At 38.3% G+C, this 26,564-nt stretch overlaps 1 protein-coding gene and 1 long non-coding RNA gene across 8 annotated transcripts in view; one reads left to right on the top strand and one right to left on the bottom strand.

The window, feature by feature from the left end:
* The window catches only part of CAAP1 (caspase activity and apoptosis inhibitor 1), a 1,159,962-nt gene that overhangs the window by 223,618 nt on the left and 909,780 nt on the right, over positions 1 to 26,564 (bottom strand). The window lies entirely within an intron of this gene.
* On the top strand, positions 1,112 to 4,506 carry LOC307189291. The gene is made up of 4 exons (XR_013829146.1): positions 1,112 to 1,247; positions 3,839 to 3,981; positions 4,176 to 4,275; positions 4,381 to 4,506. It is a non-coding gene; the product is annotated as an uncharacterized lncRNA (long non-coding RNA).

The following is a 26,564-nucleotide window of genomic DNA, read 5'->3' as shown; positions in this document are numbered from 1 at the left end:
GAAGAACCAGTCAGTGTTTATGGGATGATGAGTACTGAGGCACATGGGCAAGGTGTTGACAGTATCTGCTACCCACACCATTGTCCTCAGACTCTATGATGTTTACTTCTGATTTTTCTCACTCGAATCTAATCCTTCTTACTCTCTTTCACCAGACACTGCCTTGAAGGGACAACTGAGGCTCTTGTATTGGATAGGAAGGCATTTCCTTCATACTGCCATCTTACATGCAAGTATCTAGAGTAGCACGGTCCATTAGAAATGTAAGGTGAGCCACAAATGCTAGCCACATATGTAATTTTATGTTTTCCAGTAGCCAATTTTAAAACAATAAATTAAAAACATGAAATTAATGTTAATATTTTATTTTACTTAATGTAACTAAAATATTATTTCAACATGTAATCAACATAAAACTATTAATGAGATATTTTACCTTTTTCAATTAAGTCTTCAAAATACATGTATATTTCATACACCAGCACTCAACAGTCATACGTGGCTAGTAGCTACCATATTGGACAGTGCAGGTCTAGAGCCTTTCCACCCTCCATCTGGAATAAGGAGTGCTTAGCAGTGTCCTAATACATTTAAAGGGAAATGAGTAAATCTTTGGGGGCACAAACAGATCACACTCCTGCTGGATGTTAAGTGGGAGAGGTGCTAGCAATGTCTTTAATAGTTTGTCATCAATTTTTAGGGTGGATATATAATAATACCAAAGACCAGAGATACCGGCCCCTTAACTCCACCCTCTCAAAAAACAAACAAACAAAAAAACCCGAGATGTGTTGCTATGTAAAGATTTACATGCAGCTCCAGGAATGGGGCTGGGGGGGAAAGCTTCCATTGACTGTAATTAAGTTTCTATATCTAGCAAAACGGGGAGGGAAAATATCTGTGGCCTCCCCATGATCCACCTCCATCATTTGTGTAGCCTTCCTCCACACTGTATCAGGGTTGGTCTGCATGACCGACAGAATACAGCATAAGTGATGGTACGTCACTTCTGAGATAAAGCTATGAAAGAGATCTTCTTGCTGTCTCTCTCACTGCTCACTCTAGTGGGAAGCCAGCTGCCATGGTGAAGGACAGCCCTGTGGAGACCTATGTGATGACGAACTGACCCTTGTCAACAGCCTCATGAGTGACCATAGAAGAGGATCTTCTAGTCCTGGCCAAGTGTTGGAGACTGCATGTCCAGCTGACAGCTTGACTGCAGCCTCATGGGAGACCCTGAGGCAGAGGTACCCAGCTCAGGCACTCCCAGGTTCCTGAGCCTCAGACACTGTGTGAGATAATCGATGTCAGCTGTTGACTGTTAAGATTTTGGGTAATTTGTTGCACAGCAATAAATAACTAATACAACATCCGAGAAAATACTTTCAACTATAGATAAACGAGGAGAGTACATTTCTGTGTTTATAGACTGAGATTTGTGTTTATCACAGGCAGATTGAAAAGAATAAGTGTGAGACTGAGAAAGAGAGAGAAAACCAGACCATGATTAGAAAGTCAGGAACATCAGGGCAAGGAAGATGATAGTCCAGAATTTCCTCAGAGCAAAGATATCAAAAACCGTGTCTTTACTGTTCGTTAGCCTAATGTAAAAGCATAGGGTCAGAATTGATTTATTAAGGGGAGGTACTAGGTCTAGAAGTCATCCAAGTCTTATCCAAATCATCAATGATTAAAAGATAAAAAGGGAAAAAAAGGAAAAAAAAATCTTTCTCATAGTGTTCAGGATTAATCCAAATTCTGAGATTATATATCAGAGGGAACTGAAGATATACTTATGCCCCCAATCTGGAATTTCACCTGGTATTAAAGAAGGTTTTAGTCCTCCCTGGGGCCAGCATTCTAGAAACGTTAACTGCAAGTCTCTAAGGAAGCCATGCCATTGGGCCTAGCATACAAAATGCTTTAGGCAAGCTTCATTAATCTTGTTAAAGAACATGTCTTTGCCATTCATGGATTAGACATACAAATCATTCATCCCCATAAGGAATTGCAAAGGAATCTAAGGTCACTCAAAACTCAGCCTTGTACTGCCTGTGATTGTCAAGGTAACAAACATTTCACAATTCTGAGCAACCAGACCTCTGCAGACTATTTTGAAGCCACCATAGGTATTAGCCAGTCTTCCACGTCCCACTTCACTTAACAGTTTCCAGAGGCATTCTCAGGAGAGCTAATCAAGATACTAAGTCTACCCACAGACAACCAGACTACCAATACCCTGTAGCAAGTTAGGAGAAGTAAATAGGGTTTTCTTTGTCTTCCATCAACCTTAGATGCCAAGTTCTACAGAGCCGAATAGAAGCCCCCTCTGCTGTCGGTGCTTGTTACAGCAGCTGGGTCAGGGCGCTGACTGAAGGAGAGGCATCAGGAGTATGAGGATGCAAATTCTACTTGCTCCTTTATGTTGGACACAGTGGTGATTATAGATGGTATTTCTTAATTGTTTACAATGGAGTCAGGCCCTTTGAAACATTACCTCATGTTTCGGACTTCCCTGCTGGCACAGTGGTTAAGAATCCACCTGCCAATGCAGGGGACACGGGTTTGAACCCTGGTCCAGGAAGATCCCACATGCCAAGGAGCAACTAAGTCCGTGCGCCACAACTACTGAGCCCACGTGCCACAACTACTGAAGCCCGCGCGCCTAGAGCCCGTGATCCGTAAAAAGAGAAGCCACTGCAATGAGAAGCCACTGCAAAGAAGACCCAGTGCAGCCAAAAATAAATAAATAAATAAATAAATAAATAAAAATTACCTCATGTTTCAAATATTATCCCAGGCGAAATGGGTTTTATCATGCTCATTTTCAAGACGAGAAACTCGAGGCTCAGTGTGTGGTTGAATTCTTACCAAGAACATACAACTATTACGTGACAGAACCTGGGTTGGAACTGAACACTGTCTGACTTCAACAGTAGTGTGCCTATCCACTGTGATTTTTTCACTACTACCTTACCACTTCCTACAATTGAGTCTCTCTTTTCCTATTTCCTTTTTAAGATCACATTTATTATGAAACATTTTCTCCCCATGGCTGTAACGATGATATTAAAAATACTGAAAAACTGGTATGCCTTGGGAGTTGACCAGTAAGCATAGATGCCTGATATGGTTAGTGTAGGAAAGGGTCCCAGAGGTCGCTGGAATGCCAGAGGCGGGCCATGTAGTTGCCATGTTCTCAGAACTGAGGGGTTCCTTGAGGGAAGTAGGGCTCACGGGGGCTCATGACAGCTCCTATTTACCAGCTGTTACATACATCTTTTAAATTTTTCATAGGCAGCATGGTTATACTGGTGTAGACCAGCTGAGTATCAGCATTGGCTGGCTGAATAAATTAATAATAGCACAAGACAAAACTTTGACCTTATGAACAACAGTTTTGCTCTAGAATTTCCACCAGAAGAAACAAGTGGAGAAGAGTTTATGCATTGTGTAAAAATACATATTTAGTCTCTCACACAGAGACCAGTAATAGCAGTACTAAGAATATGATGTAGCTGAGAAGATGGTTAGTGGTTTTAGCTCTATAACCCCAGTTCTCTCAGAGCTAAAAAAAAAATCTGCATTGAATATTGCATACTAGAAATTTATAAATAAGCTAATGTTCTTTGTTGGTTTCTTATACTGCATTCTGAAAGATAACATGTAAAATGTTCACAGAAGAAAATTTAGAAAGTGAACAGAATTTAGTCTTTAAAATGAGTTTATACTTTGGGTATGTTAGTGTACTGCTTTAGTGGTTCAACAAATGTCTGGTTATCTTTGTCATGATACCCTCTGATGGGCAAAGAGTAGCATGATGTTTCATTTTACATAGCTGGCAACCATAGGAGAAAAGGGAAAAGAGGATGAGAATATTCCAGAGGACTGCAGAGAAATGCACGGAGCAAAGTTTCTGAAGCTAACCCACACTCACAGACAAATGAGTACCGCTCACAAGCCATGTGAGAAACTGAGTAGGTATGTCTCCTTAAATAACACAATTTAAAATTTCTGTATCATTAGTAATATCCTAAAATATGTTATTATGTCGGATATGCCATTAGAACTATCCTCAAAAACACACCTGATTATTTAGCTATGAAACTATAAACAAATAAAACTAAAAACAGGTAAAATTAACTATGGAATATCTTTAAATATTTCTCTTACAGGACCTTGCTGGCAAAGGGATGTTTCAGGCTGACTAAGGGAATAAAATTGAGGATTATTTCTTCTGGGCTCTCCTATCTCCAATTTAACACCCACTGAGATGTGAGTTAATTCTATGTTAGGCATTTTGTTAATTTTTGTTAATTTTTAAATTTCAGGTTAAGTCATTATTAATTTTAACCTTTGAACTATTTTTGTTTTTCTTAGAGTGAAGTTTATGTTGTCACTGCTGCTGTTCCTGCCATCATAGCCGAAGCATTTTGGTTTGCCATGATTTTCACAGAGAAAATCATCTCGGACACTATATACCTAAGGCCTAACAGGTGGTTGAAGATACTGAAGGTCAGTGGTTGCTGGCAGTGATAGACTGAACTATTATTGCTTTTTTCACATCCTCTTTTCCAGGCAACTTTGCATTTCCTCCCACAAAAGTACAAACTGTGTTTCAGTGACTTCTGAGCTCAGCCAAAGACTTGCTTTGGTCAAAGGAACTTGGGCATAAGTGATAGCGTGCTGGTTCCAAACCTAGGCATTGAGAGGCCTTGTCTGTTTCCAGGTTGCCTCTTGGTCTCCCGTCATTGCTGTGAAAGCAGCTTCCGCTGGGTGGTTGCTCTCCCTCTTCTTGGGCCCCAGACTAAACAGGCTAGGAGCAGAGCCCCTGCAGAGCTGTGCAGCTAAATGCAGCCTGGAGGAGCTGCCCCGGCACACTTAGATGTGAGAGAAATTAATGCTTATTGGTAAATGGCTTGGAAGCGTCTGCAGTTGTTTGTTACATGACCAAATTTGTCAGCGGTTGACTGATGCACTGGAAGTGGCCTTAAGGTAGGGAGTTAATTAGAAGTGGTGTGATGCTGCTCCAAATAACCTCGCTTTCCTCCTGATACGATCGTGTCAGTGTTGCTCTCTGCTCAAATGACGAAAATGTAAAACTTAAGGGGCTGGAACAGCATCAGTGAGGTAACCTGTGGTTCAGTATACTAAAAAAAGAATTAAAATGGCATTTTTAAAATTCTTTAATTAGTTTTAATCTAGACTTTAAGTTAACTGAATATGTAATACCTCATTTAACTAATCTGTATTATCATTTTTTAAGGTAACAGAGATACTATCACATTATTATTATTTTTTTTGTGGTACGCAGGCCTCTCACAGTTGTGGCCTCTCCCGTTGCGGAGCACAGGCTCCGGACGCGCAGGCTCGGCGGCCATGGCTCACGGGCCCAGCCGCTCCGCGGCATGTGGGATCTTCCCGGACCGGGGCACGAACCCGTGTCCCCTGCATCGGCAGATGGACTCTCAACCACTGCGCCACCAGGGAAGCCCTATCACATTATTTTAAAAAGAAATGTCCAGATTTAAACAGAGAGGGCCACTAGAATCCAGTAATACAGAGGACTTTGTATCTTAAATATTCTTGAGTTTGATCTAATCAAAATAAAATTTCATCTTCTTGGGAGAATCCATTAGTAAGGAACAAGCAGACGGTTCTCTCTCTAAATATTAAATGCATGCAGTTTATTATAAATCATGTAATGATGCACATAATGTAAGCACAAGCCCTGCTTGTGAGAACTACGCAAACTTGCTTTGGGTCTAAATACGCCAGAGTCCTTTCACATTATATTTTGGATTACACAAACTGTAGCTGTATGCACTACATGCAGAAGTAGACATGGCTCTCTCTTCTCTTAGTATGAATGGAAATAACGCAGCCTGCCAAAAAATGCTTTGTATCGTAGTGAAAGTTTCCAAATAAGAAAAATAGCAGCGCTGTCAACAACTTTCTCCACTGTAGAAAGAGGTTAATGCAGTTCCAGACAAAGGTCAATGCATTGATCAGTGTAGCTTCAAACAAGGAGGCAGGGGGCTTCCCTGGTGGTGCAGGGGTTGAGAATCCACCTGCCAAAGCAGGGGACACGGGTTCGAGCCCTGGTCGGGGAGGATCCCAACTGGGCCCGTGCACCACAACTACTGGGCCTGTGCTCTAGAGCTTGCGAGCCACAACTACTGAGCCTGAGTGCCACAACTACTGAAGCCCGCGCACCTAGAGCCCATGCTCCGCAACGGGGGAGGCCGCCGCAATGAGAGGCCTGTGCACCGCAACGAAGACGCGTGCGCAGCAACGAAGAGCCAATGCAGCCAAAAATGAAAAAAAAATTTATTAAAAAACAAAAAAAAACAACCAAACAAAAAAAACAAGGAGGCAGGTCTTTTCACAGTGTTTACAGTATGTCTTGAAATTATCAAAACATCGTTTTACTTTGTTTTTTTTTTGTTCATTAGGCAAAGATTTCTATTTAAAAAGCCTTCTGAAAAACACTAATTGTTGCTAAATAATTCCATGTGTAGCCCCATCAGATATACTTATTTTAATTGCACCTGAGAACTTTCCTTTTATCAATATCATACAAAATACTTTCATTTTATAGATACTATGTAAAAATGAAGGCTTATGAATACAATCAGTTGGAATTACAACATAAGAGAAATTGCAGACTATACGAACTATTCCCTGGACAGTCTATCTTTTAGTAAATATTGGAATGCCACTATTCTGCTTTCTCAGAACACAGGGAATGAAGGAACAAACCCTTATCATTATTTCACATTATTCACTGATATCACTGAATCAAATACCAATGTCTTTCTTTTTTGAGAAGATTTTTTGTTTTCACCCATCCCTTACTGTCTCTGCTTCACTAAAAACTTATTCATTCAACAAATGTTTATTGAACATCTACTGTTCTCTAGGCACTGGATATGAAGCAGTTTACAAAAAGACATAGATGACCTTAGCCCTTTCGGAGTTTACAGTCTAGTAGAGGAGATACAGGCTAAGCACATAGATACGGAGATAAAGAAATCATTTCAAAGAGTAATTAACACAGTGAAGGTAAAGAAACTGGGTGCTCCAAAAAAGAATAAGAAAACTTAATTCAGGTTGGGTGGTCAGTCTAGGAAGAAGTGACATTGAAGCTGAGATCCTAAGACTGGAAAAAGGCTGGGCTTTGAAGGAAACCGTCCCCAGGCAAGGGAGAAAGTTCCTGCAAAGGCTCTGAAGTGAGAAGGAGAAGTTGGGGTTACCTCCTTGAAATTTTGGAGAGATTTCCTCTGTACCTTCATCTCATTCTTAGGTCATGGTACTTAATGTTTTTATTTTCTCTTAATGTATATGTTCTGTTTCCAAAGTTGCTTGAGGGCAGAGAACTAGTTTAAGCCATTTTTATCACCCATGATAAATAATTGTGCATTCCAGGGTCACAAATTTAAATGCCTCCAGGGTTTGGACTGGAGGAAAGCTGATGAAGAATAATCATTTTATTCTTAACCCAGAGGAGGGCATTTTTTTGTTTTGTTTTCTCACTGAATCAATCAGGCTTCAGTAAGGAAAACAGAAGCCATTCTATATGTTCTGAGTATAATACAGTTGCTTTGAACCTGACACATATGGTCTTCCCCAGTCACCTCTCTCCTACTCCCTCTGGTGCCTTTCCTCTTCTAGCTTCTAAATCTCACTGGTGCCTCTTATTAACAGATGAGAATCTGTCAGTTTATAACGAAGCAGATTCTGGGAAGTGTCGTTTCCAGCATCTCTTCTGCAATGCACTTTGGCCTACTCAACAGCCATATTGACCCTTTCAGACATAATTAAACTTTCGAATAACAACAAAAGGAACACCCTTCTTTCATCTATCACCATGGAACTATTCCTTGATCAACTGATGACCTGCCCCACCTCTTCCCGAAAGGTCAAGATGTAAATTCCATTATGTTCCTGTATTCATCTTTGGGTAAAATTCCTTTTCTAGCACAGTCAAGATCTCCCTTTGTTATCCTGTAGCTTAGCATTAAATTTATAGCATTAATCACTGTTAACATTGATAACACAGCTTATAATAAATAATATAGGGAGGGAAAATTGTTGATATATGAAAAATGCATATACAATGAAACAAGCAAGGAAAATATTAATAATTACTACCATGTCCATTTCTGCAAGCAGTCATATGGCCAGAATCCCTGCCTCTTCTGCTCATTCCATGTTTCCTTTGCCCTGAGCTTGCATCTCAGTTGACTACTGTTTAGGGTGACCCAAACTGTCATTCAGGAAACAACTGAGGTATTAGTGGTTCTGCCTATAATTGGTTGTAGCCTTTCATTAATGCTGCTATTGGACACAAAGTACTATAAAGTGTTCTAAGCAACCTCCTGAGTTCCAGACCATTCCCTCCATGCCCTGTTGGGTCAATCATTTAACTCAGTAGAGTAATCCACTACTTTGCTTGTGCATTCAGTGTCAGAAAGAACTCAGTGACCGGTTGGCAAATCTCAGGCTCCAATTCAGTGGAACAGTTGTTCTGTATCCTGATGGAAACAGCATTGTTACTAGATCCTCTAAACAAGCAAACTCAAAATTGTGGGGACAGAAAGCAAAAATTTTGTCTGAGTTTTTAGGGGCAATAAAGAGAGAAGCTACCTTCACTTTCATCTTTTGTTCCCAGATCCTGTTTTTTTGGTTGGTTGTTTGTTTTGTTTGTTTTTTACTACGGGAGAAATGGAACCACATATGCAACTGAGCAGGACCCTGTGGGACTCCTGGGCACAGAAGCCTTCCTGTGTCCCCCATTCCTTGTTTGTAGGGAACAGACTCCAGACTCCGTGAGTTTCCCTGAGTTCTAAAGGGCAGATTCAAACAGTTGCTAATTAGGGAAGGGAGGGGATGCAGAGACAAGGGAGGAGCAGCCATGAAACAATAGTTCAGCCTTAGGGCAGGGTCCTGGTTCCACCTCAAGGGATGCACAGAACTGTATCTTTGAGCTCTTTACAGAACTAAAACCCCCAACAAATGAAAGATGTTAGCAATCTTCATTCCAGAGAAGACCATCTGAGGCCAGATTAAAGGAACCAGACCAACTCATCAAGAGATTACCTGAGACCAGATTAAAGGAGTGCAGGCCCTGCACACACCCTAACCTTATCAGCAACCCAGTCCTTGAACCATTGCTATAAAACTCCTCACCAAATCCTCCCGGGTTGGGACACAGGTTTTGAGAGCATGAGTCCACTGCGTCCCTCTTTGCCTGGCAAAGCAAGAAAGCTATTTTTTTCGCCTTCACCCAAAACTCCGTCTCTGAGATTTGATTCGGCAACAGTGCACAGAGGCCGAGCTTTTGGTATCACATATTAGAAAATCAGAGAACACACCTCACTTGTGGCACAATACGTCAGCTCTTCATGTTACTCACACATTACCACAAATGAGCCTTCATGACACCATTTCACTGTTTCCACTGGGCTACTGGTTAAGGTCTGATAAAGTCAGTGAGTGAATTCTAGGGATGTAAGCACCCTGCCTCCCTTATTTTGCTGTTAAATGAGTTCACTGGTCAAAAGCTGTGTTGTTTGGACACTTTGATTGTAAACAATTCAAGTAAGTGCAAACAGAAGTGATTGGAACAGAGGAAGCCAGAATAAGAATACCCAGAAAAAGAATCTATTCCAGTGAGGACAAATTGCTGTCGTCTCTATGATTGCAGAGATCCAATTAATTATCTGGTCCTCAAGTGGCTGGTTCTATCCTGCCCCGGGGAATAATGCTGTATCAGGGGTCCAGCCCTGGTTTCTGAGATTGGGAATGCAACTGTGGTGGTAGTTAGAAAACCCTATCTAGGGGTAACCTATATCTGTTGATCCTGTGACTGAACCTTCATCCCTATCACTACGGTTGGTCACATTGTTCATAAATCCACTGAAAGTATATAGAGCTTGTCATTTTTCTCATCTATTGAAAATCACATTGGGACAGGATGCCTTTTGGTGAATATTCTTAAAGGATACAGATATCTCCATGCATTGCCATTTTGAGAGGTCCACTGACATAAATCTTCACCAATTTTCCAATAGTGTTTCTTCCAAATGTTTATCACTACCCACAAATTGACTTAGATCCATATCTCTAGCCATATCTTCTTTCATGTAAAGTGAACAACAGATGCATAGCACAAGACTCTGCCCATTGGATGGAATTCCCTCCCCCTCTGCTCTTCAATGCCACCCCTAAGCGAAGCTTTAATAGTGCTATTGTCCACTTTAGGGTTACATCAGCATATCAAGCACAAACATGTATAAACCAGGCCATTTTTTTTTTCCCTTTCACATTCAGATAGTGATAGGGAATTACTCATGAGGCCATAAAACACGAGTTGAAGGAGAGATAGATGTTAATGGAGCAGGAATATATTTCATAGAAACCTGAGCCACATGTACATGATACTTACTTATGTCTTCATGTCTGACTTGAGTCAAATCTCATGTATGTCACTTCCACCTGGTGACTGAAAGCTGCCTTGCATGCCCAATTTTATGACTTAGGTCCATCCACTACATTATGAGCAGCTCGGGTTGCAAGTATCCTATGGTCAGGAGTTCAGTCCATACAAGGGTTTGGTAGCGGCTCAGGAACTGATTCTCAAACGGAGAATATTTTTCTGTATAAGAAAGCACGACTTTGCTCCATAACTCTAGGGTGCTGCCTTGAGCTGTAATTTTACTAATACTTATCAAATGCTCCATACAGTATCCATAAACGAGTTCAGATGCTATCGGATCTATTATGTGATACTGCCCAAATGGGAAGTTTAACAGCACCTGGACTGGTCGCAAAGTCTTGTTCTGTTCTGAGTCTTGTTCTTGGTTCTACTTAAATCTGGCCTTGTTAAAACCATCAAATCACTTTATTCACACAAGTGTCCCTTAATTTACAAAGCCTCAGTCATTCAGACACTTTTGGGGGATCCATAGTGTTCAAAGAACTTAAATATAATGCATCACACCAACCCAGTAAACCAAGCACAAAAAATATTCATATAAGCTTGTTGGGGCAAAAATGTTATAGATTCATATAAACTTATTGAACATACTATTTAAGTCTCAGAATTCTACTCTATTCTGATAAATGCCCTGATTTTTTAAATAAGAGACCAGATAAGGCTTTGAATCCAATTTACATTGTAACTCAGTTACTTACGTGATCAAAATTAGGATTTAATTTTCAAAATCCTCAACCCTCCTAGTTAGATAAAATAAAAGGTGTTTTTAGGACAGTTAAATTAGTTCTAATTCTCTGACTGTGTCATTATCTGAGGGCTGTATATAAGCTGTACAGTACTGTCAGAAGAAGGTATTCCACTTCATAATTCCACCCTAATATTCTATTGCAAAAAAAAAAAATTGGTCTTCCACAGTCTTTCCTTTCATAAGCACTTCATTCCAGCAGCTACAGATGATAAGTAATTGGTTTTGTTACTGCATGCCTTTGACTACAGAGTTTAATTTTTCTAATAGCAAAGCAATGATGTCAATTACTACCTTCAAACCACCAAACCAATCCCAAATTCTTATATGTGATGTTCTAGTTCCCTGGAACCGCTCCAAGTATAAATATACATTAGAATACAGTTAGACAATATTGTATGGATCCTATTATCGTGGCCATTTTTTAAAATATAGAGAACTAAAGTTTCACACAACTGTTGGGCGTTTGAGAGGAGCAACATCATAGAAGTCACTACAAACCATCAAAGCCTGTAGCACAGAAGCAGAGGATACCAGAGAAAGTAGTGCCAGGGATGCTGAATAGATAGCTAACTCAACTTACTCCCTTTTGAAAGACACATAAGTTTATGAAATATTTTATTTTGCTCTAATATTTTAAGTAACAACTGTTAACTGTCATGTCTTAGAAATTCTTATTTTCTACTAAAGGAGTGCCCATAATTATAGAGAGAGTTAGTATTTACCGAGTTCTTGAAGGGAAGAGAAGAAGGAATGGTATTATGCTGAGAGCAATATGTACAGCTAGCGACAAGATGTAAGGAAGTGTGGCTCGAGGTTGCAGATGAGCAACAAGGAGAAGAGTCTTTACTTGGGCATTTTTTTCTTGGGCACAGACATAAATATCTGCCCTCATCGTTTTCCCTCCCTCCCACCACTACCATATGCTTAAGTTGAAGAAGAAGCCTAAATGCATTAAATTAAGGAAATATACTCTGGGAATGCTGAAAAATGAAACAAAACAAACCTCCAATTACTGAAATACAAAGTATTGGTCATGACTGGCAACATCTTCAAGTTAGTCTCTTGGAAGATGGGGAGAGGATAGGTAGAGGACAATATTTTGTGCTGATACAGCTGGGATTTAAATATTTCTGATCTCAAAGGAGGGAAACTAGTGACATAAAAGTCAGGAGGCCAAGACAGCAGCTAGATGGGTTGAGGAATCAGTTTTCTAAAGCAAAACCAAATGTTAAGGAAACAAGGTTAGAAAATCATGTTGCTTCTTGTTAGGAAAAGGCTAAATTTATGAGAAGAGGTACTGAGCGAGAGGAAGGTACCGAGTACTTAACATAGCAAACAAAAAAGCAAACTAGACTTTAGAGTTCAATGATGGAAAGCAAAGTTCTGTAAGGTGATTTATTCATTTATTCTCTCACTCAACAAACAATTATTAAGCATAATTTACTGTGCTCCAAGTGCTGCCCAGTGCCCTAGCAGAGTAAATACAGAGATAACCTGATCCGCAGGCCAGGTGGACTGCCCTCTAGCAATTTTCCTATTTCCTTCTGTCTATGGGATTCTCTGCACCCAAAGCCACGTGGTAAGAAAAATTTCAGCCTGGTAGAATGTTGGAGATATCATTATGAAAATTGTAAGAATAAAAGATGGACATGTAAATACCCTTAGAGATCCCTCTTTTCCCCCAGTAGGCATCCAACTTTGAGATGAGCACAATAACACCATAAAGCACTGGAACAAAATTTTCCTTACAAATTTGGTAGACAAAATGTACAAATTCAGTTCCATTCTACCCTATTCCCCAGTTTTATATATCAGCAGAAGAGTAGGGTCCATATGCAAAAAATGGGCTGTGGGTCTTCTTTATGAAATGTTTGCATTCTTTAAATCAAGAAATCATCTGCAGGGCAGAAAATAACTGTAGATGAGTCCTCAGATCCTGTTCATAAGGACTCTATCTCTTTGAGTGCTGTTTCAGTGGGCAGCTTAACTTGGGGTGTCACTCCTGCTTACCTCTCAAATCTTCCTTTTAAATAAATTGGACTGCAACTTGATTTATTTTCAATAAAAGATAAGTAAATAATTAAACATATTATTTCAGTATATAAACTACTTTAGGAGCAAGATGCATAACTTTTGAGAAACACATACACGTACACCAACTGCTTTCAGGCACTAAGAAATCATTTAACAAATGATTGCTTCAGCTATCAATATTCTAATGACTCAAAAAAGTTAAAGAATTGTCTCAAATGTCTAACATCTACACTGAAGAACTTGGTTTGAACTGTATGCATCACACTTAGACAAATAGAAAATCAAAACTATGAGTAAGAATAATAATAACAATGTATTCTACAAATGGCTAATGTTATTATCCCCATTACTAGTATGTTCATAGTAGCAGCTTATTTACTTTAAAGAGATTTTATACAGATGCTCATTTGGAACGATATTGAGAAAGTTTCAAAATTACTATGAATTTAATAAAATTATGACTTGCATTAAATATTAAATTTATTTTAAACAGTATTCACATTATTTGGTAATTTAACCCTACTCAAAGTACAAATCTATGTGGCAATTTAGCTACTATCATTATTTTTTAATGAATTAGCTATGACTACCTACTTTGCTCAGGAAGGCTCTTATACATCTAATTAGTGCTAACAGCAAATGCCTTAAAAATGTTCAAATTGAAACAAAAAATATGATAGCAGTTATTCTCATCAGGGAAATCTGCAGACTCTAAGTTGTCTTATTAAAGGAGATAATACAGCAGTCAGTTGAAAGATGCCAAGGAATCTCCTCATTTTTGTGTGTGATTATTTTTTCATTCTGTATATCTGTGCACACTCAGAACCTTCAAAATTCCCATAAGCTTCTGAACAGGGAGGTAATTTGGGAATTTTTAACCCTGAATTGAAAAGAAAGGAAAAATAGGAGCCAAGGAGGGAGGGAGGTGGGGAAGAGGAAAGAATAGATAGCTAATGCAAAAAAAAAAAAAAAGAGATTGATCTTTTCTTGAGCCCTGAAAAGAGGCTGGCTCGTTCATTTATTAATTTTTTCAGGAAATATTTTTGCAGGTGTCTACTGTGTTTCATTTAAAGTGCCAAATACTGGGAATAGTTGAATGTAAAGATGCTGTTCCTGCAATCCAGGAGCTCACAATTAAATGGGGAGACAGACCCAAATATAGTGTGGTAATTGCCAAGATTGCTGTATATGGGGGTACAGTGGCAAATCGGGGGCAGTGCAAGTGTGTTGGTCTGTGGAATTCAGAGAAGGCTTTATGGAGCCCAGGACTATGAGCTGTCTTTTGCAGGAGGAGTAGGCGTTTGATAAGTCAATGGGGAGAAAAACAAGCGTTGCCAGCAGAGGGAGAGGCAAAGGCGAAAGCACAGAAACAGCATGTTGAATTAAAGAAACCGCAAGATGTTTGCTGCCATGTGAGCGCAGGCTCCATTGAAACAATGGCCAGTTTCTGATTATTACCACTTGGAGGGTAGACTGTCGGTTCCCTGAAAGCATAGTGCTCCTAAGCCATGACAGCTTAAATGGAGTTCAAGGGAAATGAAATCTAGACAGCCATCAAGCGGGAAAAAATAGCCATAGCCCCATTAGTGGTACAATGGGTCCAAGGTAAGGTGCCCTGGACCCAGAGCTCAGTGAGAGGCCCAATCATCTGGCAACAGGAGGAAATACACATAGGTGGAGTCATGGGGCCCCAGAGTGATCAGCAGGCAATACTTCATATCATGTTCAGGTAGGGCAAAGCCGGTCTTGCTCATGGGCAACAGAGCAGGAGAAGGGTCTGATCAGACTATGGAACAGGACTGTACTGTTAGGTGTCTTTAGTGTTGGTCTATGCCTTCCTAGCTGCTTAAAAAGATACAATCAATGTTAAGTTGAACTACATAAAATTGCCGATATTTGACCTTTTGACCTGAAAAATGGCAATTTCACATGGTTTAGTCTAATATTTGCTGAGCGCTCATCCAGGATCTATCAGTCTCCTGAAGACTATAAAGATACTACCTAATTTAATTTCAAACTTGCAAGCACCCTACAAGCTGAATCTCCAATCTACAGAGAGGAAACCAGAGATCCAAGTGCCTGGGTGACATACCCCAAGACAGAAAATTACTAATAAATTACAATCTCTCTGGTTCCAAAGCTGGAGAATTTTGCCAGGGTCTTAATCTGCACATTGAGCAATTAAGCAGACAATAAACGCTCTGAAGTTAGATAACAAATAGAAGGCTTGTATCAGGAGAGCTAGTAAATGGAGACCCAAGTCCACAGGATTTGCTTCCTCGTTATTTTTCTTTGCTTCTGTTCTCTACTATCTACTGGCCTATAGCCCTATCTCCAGGTCATCCTCTATTTCATCTACCCTCCTTCCCTCACTCCTCCCTACCTCTGTCTTCTTCCTTCTTCAGTCATGAAGCAATTATGTACAGAAAGGTTGGTGCAGCACAGGGAAGACTATGTAGCAATTAGTTACATTTTGTAGAGTCACACTTAAGCTATGGAAGAATATTCTCGCTCTATTAAGTGAAAAATAAAAATGTACAATAAAGTAAGAGTAGTGGATCAAACATCTGTCTATCTGGAAAATGTCTGGAATGGCATTCTAATAGTCATCTCTGGGGAGAAAAATGCTTCTGATTATCTGATTATTTTCCTTAGTTTTCTACTGTTTTGTAATAAAGCAAAAATATACTGTTATTTTCAAATCATCTAATTTTATATCCCTATTTCTGAAAGCAACATCTTAGAAATATAGTTGGTTCAAAAGGAGGCATTTTCAATAACTTCTTCGCATACAATGTTCCTTATTTTAGAGGACTATGCACCTTTATTAAATAACACTATTTGAAGATGTTTTCTTTATCTCAAAAACAATAAAAACAAGTTTTTGTTAACTGCCTAAAAAGTCTCTTCCAGTATTTTTTTAAGCTACTGTATTTTCCCCTCTCCTCTCTTGTTCCTCCCCCACCAGCCAAAATAATTTTTCTTTCTATCTTTCATTAGGATCCTTGGCCCTTTTGAAAGGAAGAGGCTAGATATGGTATATAAATCCAGTTAGCACAATTATTTCTTGAGTACGACCATTAGCCCTGCCCTTTCAGGTGTCACTATCTTTTTTTAACAAGCTATCGATCTCCCCCAAGAAAGTGGAGACAGAGATCAAAATGCATCTAAGAAAATGAAGAAAGCAAGAGAAAATAAACTGGAAAGAAAAGCAGACCTAGGACAGTATTAAAATGGAAAGGAAGATAAAATTCTTAGAATGATAGACCTGTGAAGGACCTTGAGAGGTTACAAAATCCTAGAAAGTCTTTTAGGTAGTGAAACATTCTACAGTAGCCACTCCTGCAATCTGTCTTGGTCCATGTATTGTTACTGCAATGCCCCAGGCTATCCTTGACCTTAGCATGGAAAATTTTTACTTGCCCTAACTCATCAATGATTGGTAATGTAATTTGGTGAATTTGGTGGTTTTCATTCACCAAAGAGAAAAATCCTCCCTTTGCTCCTTTAAGGATGAAAAGATAGAATGTGGGAGAATCTGATTATTCAGTCCCAGGGTCAACCCTTGAGGAACTTTCCCTCCATAGGTTTGCTCTCATCTGACCATCTAGTGTTTGGTTGGTGAATCAGGCTGCTAAGTTTTACCGTGATCCTCTCCTTCACAGCAGAGAACTCTCCTTCTTCAGCAACAGCATAGGGAGGATTTAGTGTACAGATCCTCTGATCCCTCGTCCAGTGTACTATTCACACATCATCTTTGGGCTAATCCTGAAATCTTGCTGCAACTCACTTCTCTGCTGAATGAAACAGTATGTGGAGCCCATGGTGTGAGCTGCTATCCCTCACTAGAAAAACTGCTTTCTTTCCTGAAGTAAAAAAGAATCTGATCTTACTTACAAAGCACTACTCTTTCACAGGCATTTCACAATAAACATTATAATAAAGATTTTAGTAATTTTAAGATACTCTGCAAGCTAAAACCCTATAAAACATACCACAGTTTTAAATTTAGATCTCCAGATTATTATTATCCCCAAAATGTTATTTTCCTATACTTTAATGTTACATTTATAACATTATGATTTGACTGAGATCAATATGTTCTCAAAGAACATAGATCACATGGTCATTTATCTATTATCTCTCTATCTATATAATCTATACCTCATTTTGAAAAACGCACTTATGACAACTAAATAGTTAATGTAATTATCTAATTCAGGGAAACATTGCATAGTAAAAATGGCTTTGAAATTCTACTAAAACGTCCTTGTTATCTTTGCATTTTAGCCTTTAAATATGACATGAAAGAGTTACCCCTGTTGAATATGTCAAAGCATCTGGAGAAATTCATCAAGTAGTGTTGAAATCACTATTAACTTCAACATAATACATATTAACCAGCTTTAAAATTCCACACAATACACTCTACAAAGATAATTCAAGGGAAATGCATGAATTTACAGCTGTATTTTTACCTTGGGGCTTTTTAATATCTTATAAATAACAAGTATGAAATACTTAAATCCCTCAACATAAATACAACCTTATAATGGTACACTTGTCATGCTTTATCCTTCATGCAATTCTCATCATCATCTCATTAGCATGATTTCCGTTCATATCAATCATATACTTTTATAATTAATTTATTGCATCAGAAGAAAATTCTTATCCCATTACACTTATAACTCACAAGCTATTAGAAGAATTGATGTGGAAGAGGGGAGTCCAAGTATATTTATTCCAACCAACTTTGTCTTCAGAGACTTTGGAATCCTGATAAGTTTTCTTTTAAACATTTTCAACATGTGAGGACATCAAGGGTAGTTCCCCAGGCCCTTCCTTTTTACATTGGAGACACACTCTCGGGTACAGAATAATAGCTGAGCTCTCCTAGTGAGGTTTTGTGAGATTTCGCCTACAATAGGGAGCATTTAAAATATGAAAAAACACTCCATCTCATATCCATAGAGTTATATAGCTTAAGTGACATTCTCAAGGGAGCCATGTCTCATAGATTATGGGGTTTTTTTTTACTGTAAGTAATTCTTTAATCATGAACATCCTGCTAAGGGCATTCTGCAGATAAGAGCCCTTCTTCAAAGCATTTATTTACCCAGAGGTCCAGTCAATGAGATTAGACCCACTCATATCCTTCTTTTCTTTCTGCTAACAGTGTCTCTCTGGTAAAGAGAATGAATTGATATCAGGGTACCTACTATAATACCTTTTTCCCACAGGGTATTTAGTAAGGTACAAGTCCTTTTTTTTTTTTTTTTTCTGTTTTTGCTATCTTTCTCTCTTTTCCAGAGAAATGCTATTCAAAAGTTGCCAGCCATATTTATGCCAAGCAATTCTATTTGCAAGTCACTCTGGAGCCAATTTCCTGATTTCCTTTGTTTTATTCTAATTATGAAACTAAAATGCAAGTAGATAACAATGTTCTGAGTAAAAGATATAAGAAAACTTTTTCGGTTGTTTTTTTACTCCTCTTTTAAGGGCATTGGGATAAGTTAGTCAAGGTGCACTAATTATCTTGAAGAAAAAGGGAAAAATGTCCATCTGTTCTCTCACAGAAAGAATACCTCTGGTGAAATGAGATAATGTCTAATGAAAGCTGATATCTTCAAGAAGCTACTTATCATGAGAACAGTAAGGACATACATTTTTATTTCAATATGTAGCAAAAATGAGACTTTTATTCTGACTGGAGTACATTAGCACCACAGGAGTGCTCTGGGAATAATGACTGTGCCCATGAAAGCAAAAGAAAATACACATTTACAGGATCCCACGCTAATAGATGTAAGAGACAACAGTAGCTACACTAACGCTAAGAGAGGTCTCCTCTTGCTGCTCCTCTAAATACCGCAAGGCTATTGTACCCTTATACTGTCTGCAGGAAAAAGGCAACAGGATCAGACTGTGCAAATACTAAATGAGCAGCAGTGGCAGCAGCTGCAGAGTTTCTCTTTGAGCTATTAGCAAAGGACCGTCCTTTGCACATGTTAGGCTATGAAGAGCTCCTAATCAGAGTGATAGGAGGATCCCTGCATTCAGAAGATGCACCTGAGTCCCAGAACAAGCCAAATGAAGCAACAAAGATTTGCCTTTGAGCATGACCAGGCTGTGGAAAACCAGAAGTCATGGCTGACAGGGCAGTAGCTGCAACACCATCAGTGGGTCAGACATGCCTGCTGATCGTCCAGGCCTGTGGCTGCCCTAAGCTTCAGCAGCATAGCCTCATTTGGTGTCCTGTAATCGGCTATCAGATGGTGGTGGTTGAATCTTCAGTGTACAGGCTTGAGTCTGACAACAGTTGGACAAGCATTAAGTCCAGGTTGATTCTGGCAAACAAAACCCCAAAAAAAACAAAAAAGAAAAAGAAAAGAAAAGAAGGAAGAAAGAGAGACAGAAAGATAAAATGAGGCAGTCACTTTGGAATAATGATGGGAGGAGGAATTCCGGAACAGAAAAAAAGACTTCCCTATACTGGCAAAAATGCAAATAAGAAACGTAATTTTATCTTCTTATCTAGACAGGATCCATCACATACTCTTGTACAGGTTTTGCAAATGTGAATGGTGCCCCTCGATTGTGCAATGTTTCAAACTAATTCTAGACTGGTGAAGCTAAGCATATAATATAATCTAGTTGCAGAAAGAGAAAGCATTGAGTATTCATTAATTACATAAATAGAGATTCATATACTTTGATTCGGCCAAAATTTACTATTCGCCTATGTGAACCTCTGCCTTAGCATAAGTTAACTAAGAAAAGAGGGAGTCCTGACTTCCAGCCAGATAACTTATCATATTGAAATAGAGGAGATATTCAGTGAATCGTATTCCATAACTGTACTTGTTCAGCTCTCATTAAAAGAAAGTTCCAAAGAACTATTTGGTCTACTCAGATTTTCTTCTACTTGCATTGCACTTGGTGCTTGTCAGTCTGGATATACTTTAATTTTACAAAAGAAGCCACATTTATATCCATATTCACAGTGCTATCAACCTTTCCATATGCTTTTTAAAATATGTTATTTTTATATTATATTTACTGTATTATTAATAAAATATTGACTATACTGATTGATGAAGGGGAAAGCATCCTGATTCTGCTATATTCTCAACACTTCTAACTCCAGCTTGTGATTGCTGATTGGAAGGGGAGAGGATGAGTGAGCACTTTTGGCGGCATGAATCTCATGCTACTTTTTCACATCTTCCTCTTCCCCTTCTCTCTAGATATGCAAAACTCCCTCATCAATATTCCTACTGTTAAGAAATATTAATCTATACAAATTAATATTAAAACAATATAAGATATGCAGACAAGCAAAGAGACGTTAACATTCTTCCCCATTCTAAGGAAATAATTACCTTAAAGCTAAAAAAGTTAAATGCTCAGCCTTCTGCCTCTAGGCTTGACTTCACTACCTTTGGTGAGCTAGGTAATTGTGGAAAAAAAAAAACAACAAAACTTGCTAGTGTGCGATATTCTTGCTATGGCCCCTCTGATCTGTGAAATTCATAAAAATGGAGACATTAAGAAGAGAATTGCTAGTTCTAGCTGCCACAGTCTGAACTGGCTGGAAAATATCTAGAAGTAGTGTTTATTACGGATGCCACAAAGACTCCAAAACAGAAGATCATCAAAAACTTCTAATTCCTACTTTCCAAGTTTGTTTCTGGCAATGTTTACGAACTAAACTCTCAAAAACTTCCCAATGCAAAACACCTAGAAATGTTAGATAAAATATAACAAATATCCTTCCAAATGCATAACTGAACTAACTAGAAAGTAAGGACAGTCTCCAGAGGCCAGAATTCAAAAGAGAGATAGGAATCAGAATGGCAGGCTGAGGCTAACGCCACGGATGCCCTAGGGGAGCTTGTCAATCTCAGTAACCAAGAAGTTTAGGTTTTAATGGCTGTGCCCAGAATAGTAGAAATGACCTTGAGCCCAGGCAAGGTGATGTGTGAGAACAGAGCTTACATCAAAAGGGCAGGAACCTAGTGGCACTATGCCCTCATTCAAAGGTAGACTAGAAAACACCCATGAGAAAAGGGAATGGTTGACAAGAAAACTTGTCTATCTTAGCCTCCAATCTGCTGGGAAAAGTTAAAGTCTACCCCAAGAATTCGGTATTCCAGAACTTCTTTCATGCAGATTTGGTTTTATTTCTGGAAAACCCAACATTAAAAAGTAACACAGGTTAGCTTTTGGTTGGGAGTTTCTTGGGGGCAACTGGCAGAAACAAATACAATTATTTCTATAACGCCCATCCCCATTTCAGGCCTTGCGGGGCTTCCCATTAAATCTGCAGCATATGTGAACTCACGGTATCACAAACCAACACACAAGAGGAAAGAAGCCACCCCAAGTAGGATCAGCAGAAAAATAAAGAGCACGATTAGATCTCACAGAGATTCATATAAAATAATCACCAGAGAAAGCATAAAAACTATATATATTTTAAAATGTTTGGGTAAGTGTAAGTTCTCAAAACTTGCAAGAGGAATAAAATATTAAAAATGACAACGAGGGTCACATGAGAAAAATTAACCAGATGTTCTAGGAATACAAATATTAAAAAGTCAATTAAAATAGAATGCACATATTAGATAGAATTAAAGAGATAAATACTGAATTGTAATATAGATAGAAGAAATTCACAAACTATCTCAGAGGGACAAAGAGATGTAAAATATGAAAGACACATGAAGGTAGATATATCTGAGTTAAAGAAGAATGGAAAGCATAGGGAGAGAAAAGATACGAGCTGATAACTTTCCATAACTGATGAAACATATGAATCTCCAGGCTCAGCTAGCACAGCAAATTCCAAATGCAGCAAATACATGTGGACATATCAGATTAAAACCGTAGATCATCAAAAGCAAAGAGATTTAAAAAGTCATCAGAAAGAGAAGACTACTTGTAAAATGATACCTCAACACACACAAAAAAAGGGGTTTCTGTAATCTATATAAATGTAGATCAAAGTATGCTTTTCTGAGGTGAGCTTGAGAAAAATCAGTTGTTTTCCTCCCAGAAGTCTCTTGATACAGGAATAACAAAACTCCTCAAGTTACCACAGATCAAATTTTTCTGTTTTATATACTCCCTTGGGACCCTCATGAATATGTACCTGAGGGTCCCATGTCCTAACACTCTTCGTTTGATCTTCCATATGGTAAAGTGATAATATGCCCTGTTTACAGATGAAAACTCATGCCTAGGTGCCTGCCTATGAATCACAGAGCCATTCTCTCTTGAATTGTCCTTGATGTAGGCGCCAGTGAAGCCAGATCATTTGGAGCCATCTAAACGCTATGATGTAAGTTTAAAGGACAGCTACACTCTTCCTCATGGGTAGTTATCCGCATACCAGTAAATTTCTGTCATTTTTGATTTCTCTATTTCTCCATCAGAAGACTGAGACACCATTCCTCCCCCAACACTAAGGCACATCAGGAGGTACTCCTACAACAATGTGCTTATTTACTTTTTGGTAAAAACTTCTCAAAGGGAATGGTAGGTTTAAATTAGATAGTTTAACATAAAACACCTAGTACAGACCCAGAAACACTGTTGGCACTCATTTATCTCCTTCCATGATGTAAGTGGGAGATTGGAACCTTCTGTAATTTTGTAATATTACGTATCATCTCTGAACCTCAATTTTGCCACTTGTAAAATGGGTATAATACCTGCCTTACAGGTGATGGCTCCCTTGGTTGAAACTTCCACTTCTCTCAAGGTAAGCATCAAACTCCTTAGCCCTGAATCAAGAACCTTGATTGTTTTCTCTCTGCCTTCCTCTCTGTATGCATCTAGTGTCAGCCCAATACTCCCATTCTTCATCTGGTCAAGCTAAAATATTTGCTTTTCCAAAATAAGCAAGGTTCTCTCAGCATATACAGTTCCTTTTGCCTAAAATATATTTCTTTCCTTAATCCATCACATACATACTTCCTATCCATATTCCTGTTTTCAATTTATGTGTCACCACTTCCTGTAAGCCTCTCCTAACCCCTATCCATCTTTAAATTAAACATCTTTCCTGTGTACTATCTTTAAATCCCTGTGCAAACTCATATAATTAACATTTTTGCAGGTTTGCCTTATTGTGTTTGTATGTCTATATCTCTCATTAGACTTTAAAATTCTACAGGGCAGGAATTATAGTTATATGACTATTGTAGCAAAATAACTACAGCACAGATTTTAGCAAATAGCAACAATTTATTAACATCTGTTGAGTAAAAATAAGTATGTTGGTGATGACTTTTATTAATGATGAATATAACTGAAAATCAATAGCTAATGATAAGATTATATTAAATTAACAATTACTCTGAACCAGGTATGTTTTAAAGACATCCCATGCATCCTTTCCATCAGGTAGTTAGCATCACTGTCATCCCCACTTTATGGATGATATAGCGCTGAGGCACAGAGAAGTAAAGACATTACATAAGATACATGCGAGTTAGTGGCGAAGCCAAGATTCGAACTCAGGTCTATCTGTGCACAAAATCCAAGTTTTTACAATGCCTACATTGTATCCAATAAATACTGGCTCCCTTTTAGTTGTGTCTCTTCTTCACCACTTTTGTTAACTCCCTTCTCTCAGGCAGTCCAAAGATTCCATATTTGAATAATCAAGCTCAAAGCAATTCTATCACTTCCCACCAGAAAAGCCTCTTTTATGTGGATGAACAAAAGTTATAACAGATTAGTCAACCCGACATTGGCCAGAGGGGCAAACTCCTTGTCTGGCTGAAGCCCTACCATTTAGGTTGTATGGCTAAAGGGAATTGGGATGGTATGTTTTGCTGTGAATCCTGTAAGAGGTAAACTGTCAGGAAAAAGAAAAAAATTGTACTTTTTGATTTATTTACTTTAATCAAAAGACTTACAAGAAAGCAAAGGAGCTGAAAGACTAAATGGAAATGATGCCTTTTTATTTGTTTTTGCTCTTGGAAGTAGTCTGAGGGACACATTAAATGCAAAGATCTATAAAAGGCTTTGTGGGTAGACCGCCTGAGGAATTCCATAAAGGCTTTGAGCCAAACCCTTGCTACATGGTAGAAAAATCACCACGGAATTACAATCACTGATTACTCTGAGGATGGCACACACTGTCACCCATGCCCAAAGACCCAGGAAGAGGTTAGGAAACTCAGAAAGGATTAGGAAACTCTTGAAGCCCAGTAATTGCTCTATACAGTGGACCACACCACCTCATTATCCTCTGAAGCTTACTGAAGTTACATATGCAACAGGAGCTGGTTGCAGGATGAATCAAATAAAATTGTCCTTGGAGAAATCATACATATGTATTAACCAAGAATTTAAAAAGACTTTAAAAAAGACTTTGATAATAGCAAACCACCAGGTTGAATTGTAGATGAATTCATGAGAAGAATTCAATCTTTTTTTTATCATCACTCACAGGCAAGATTAAAACTGGAGCAAAGGTAAGTAATCTTAGCAATTAATTACTTCGTCTTCACTAAAATGTTATTTTCTTCATTTAATACACATTTATGTCTCATGATAATGCAATATTTAAAAAGGTTGTATAGCAGGTGCTGTATGCAAAAAAAGCTGTTACTATTACTTAACAGACATGACTATTCATCAAAAACCAAAAGTCTTGTATATAAATTACAAATGAAAAGAATGTAAGCAACAAGTTTAAGGTGGAAAGAACAGGAAAAGAAAATGAATTTGAGCTCTTTGAGAGCAGGGAATGCATTTTCTTCATAATATCTATTCTAAGTTCAGCAAAGCATATAGTAGATGTTCAATATATGTTGACTGGACTGAATTGCTTATTGAACAGAACCAGAAAGCACAGAAGGAAAAGAAGGTAGGTCACCCCTGAAAGGCGCTGTTAGTCCTTTATATGAGTGCTCCACAAATTAGAGAGCATGGGCCAAATCATGCCTACCACTTCTTTTTGTAAATAAAGTTTTATTGGAACATAGTCATGCACATGTATGTATGAACTACGCCTACTTTCACACTACCCTGTGGCCCAGTCTACAATATTTACTTCTGGTCCTTTACCCTCTGGTCCTGTATGAGAAAATACTTACTATTTGGTCCTTTATAAGGCCAACTCCTGCCCTATAGGTTTACTGTGAAATGAAAAGAATAGCCATGATCTTCCAACTATAAATCTTCACAGCATCATCAGTTTCAGCTTGGTTTATATTATAAAACTTATGTGTCCTTAAAAAATATCAGTGGGGTGTTGGGGCCAGATATGAATGGAAAAAATTATTTAAAACATACAATAATCATATTAAAAATTCTGGATTCATACAGTTATGAGTATGAATCCTGGGCTCTAGGATTTGTGAGCAGTGAGATCTGGGGAAAGTCACTTACATTCTAAGAATCCATTTTCTTTTTCAGAAAACAGGAATGAAAATGTTCATTTCATAGCACTGTCAGGAGGATTAAATGAAATAACATATTTGGAGTGCCTGGTTAGTAATGTGTTCAGTAAATATGCTTAATTGTTTCATAAGATCTGCTCGTTAATTAAACTTCACTTTCTGGGCTGTCTCCAGTGGTACTAAGGAAGTAAGAACTGACTAGTTGTTTCAAAGTCTCCATCTAAAAGTAAAGATGAATGTTTCCATACTGGCTCCTATCCTTCTGTAATCCTCAATAATAACAATAACAACCTCATAAGTCTATCAAACTGGAGTCCAGGTGGTTTGTTACCAAGGTCCTTGGGTTTGAAGTTAGGAAATTAGCCTGGTTCCAATGTCAAAATGTCAAATATCAAAAGAAGAATTGAATGGTAGGCTTTCTCTATAAAAACATAAGAAAAGTCACTGAAATTAAAATGGTTAGTATTGCAATAAGAATAGACAAGTGGTTTAATGGAAGAGAAGCAGGCCTCAAGTGTGTGTGTGTGTGTGTGTGTGTGTGTGTGTGTGTGTGTTCAGATCAATAAGTAAAATTGGGCATACAATAAAGGGACTGTTGATAATTGACTAACCACTTGGAGGAAAAATAAAGTTATATCCCAAACTCATTACATACATAAAACTGAATTCCATATGGATTAAAGAGTTATTATTTTAATAATAAAAGTAACAAAAAGCATTAGAATAAAATACAATGTACTTTATATGAGTATGTGGAGGACTTTCCAAAGCAAGTAAAACCCTCCAGAGCAATAAAAGAAAAAGATGACATATCTGTTTGAATAAAAACTGAAGACTTGTATACAACTACAAAAATTCC

Source organism: Stenella coeruleoalba (genome assembly GCF_951394435.1).
Source record: "Stenella coeruleoalba genome assembly, chromosome: 7".
NCBI classification, from domain to species: Eukaryota; Metazoa; Chordata; class Mammalia; order Artiodactyla; family Delphinidae; genus Stenella; species Stenella coeruleoalba.
Note: the sequence above shows the minus strand (reverse complement) of the source record. Positions and strands in the feature narration are given on the sequence as shown.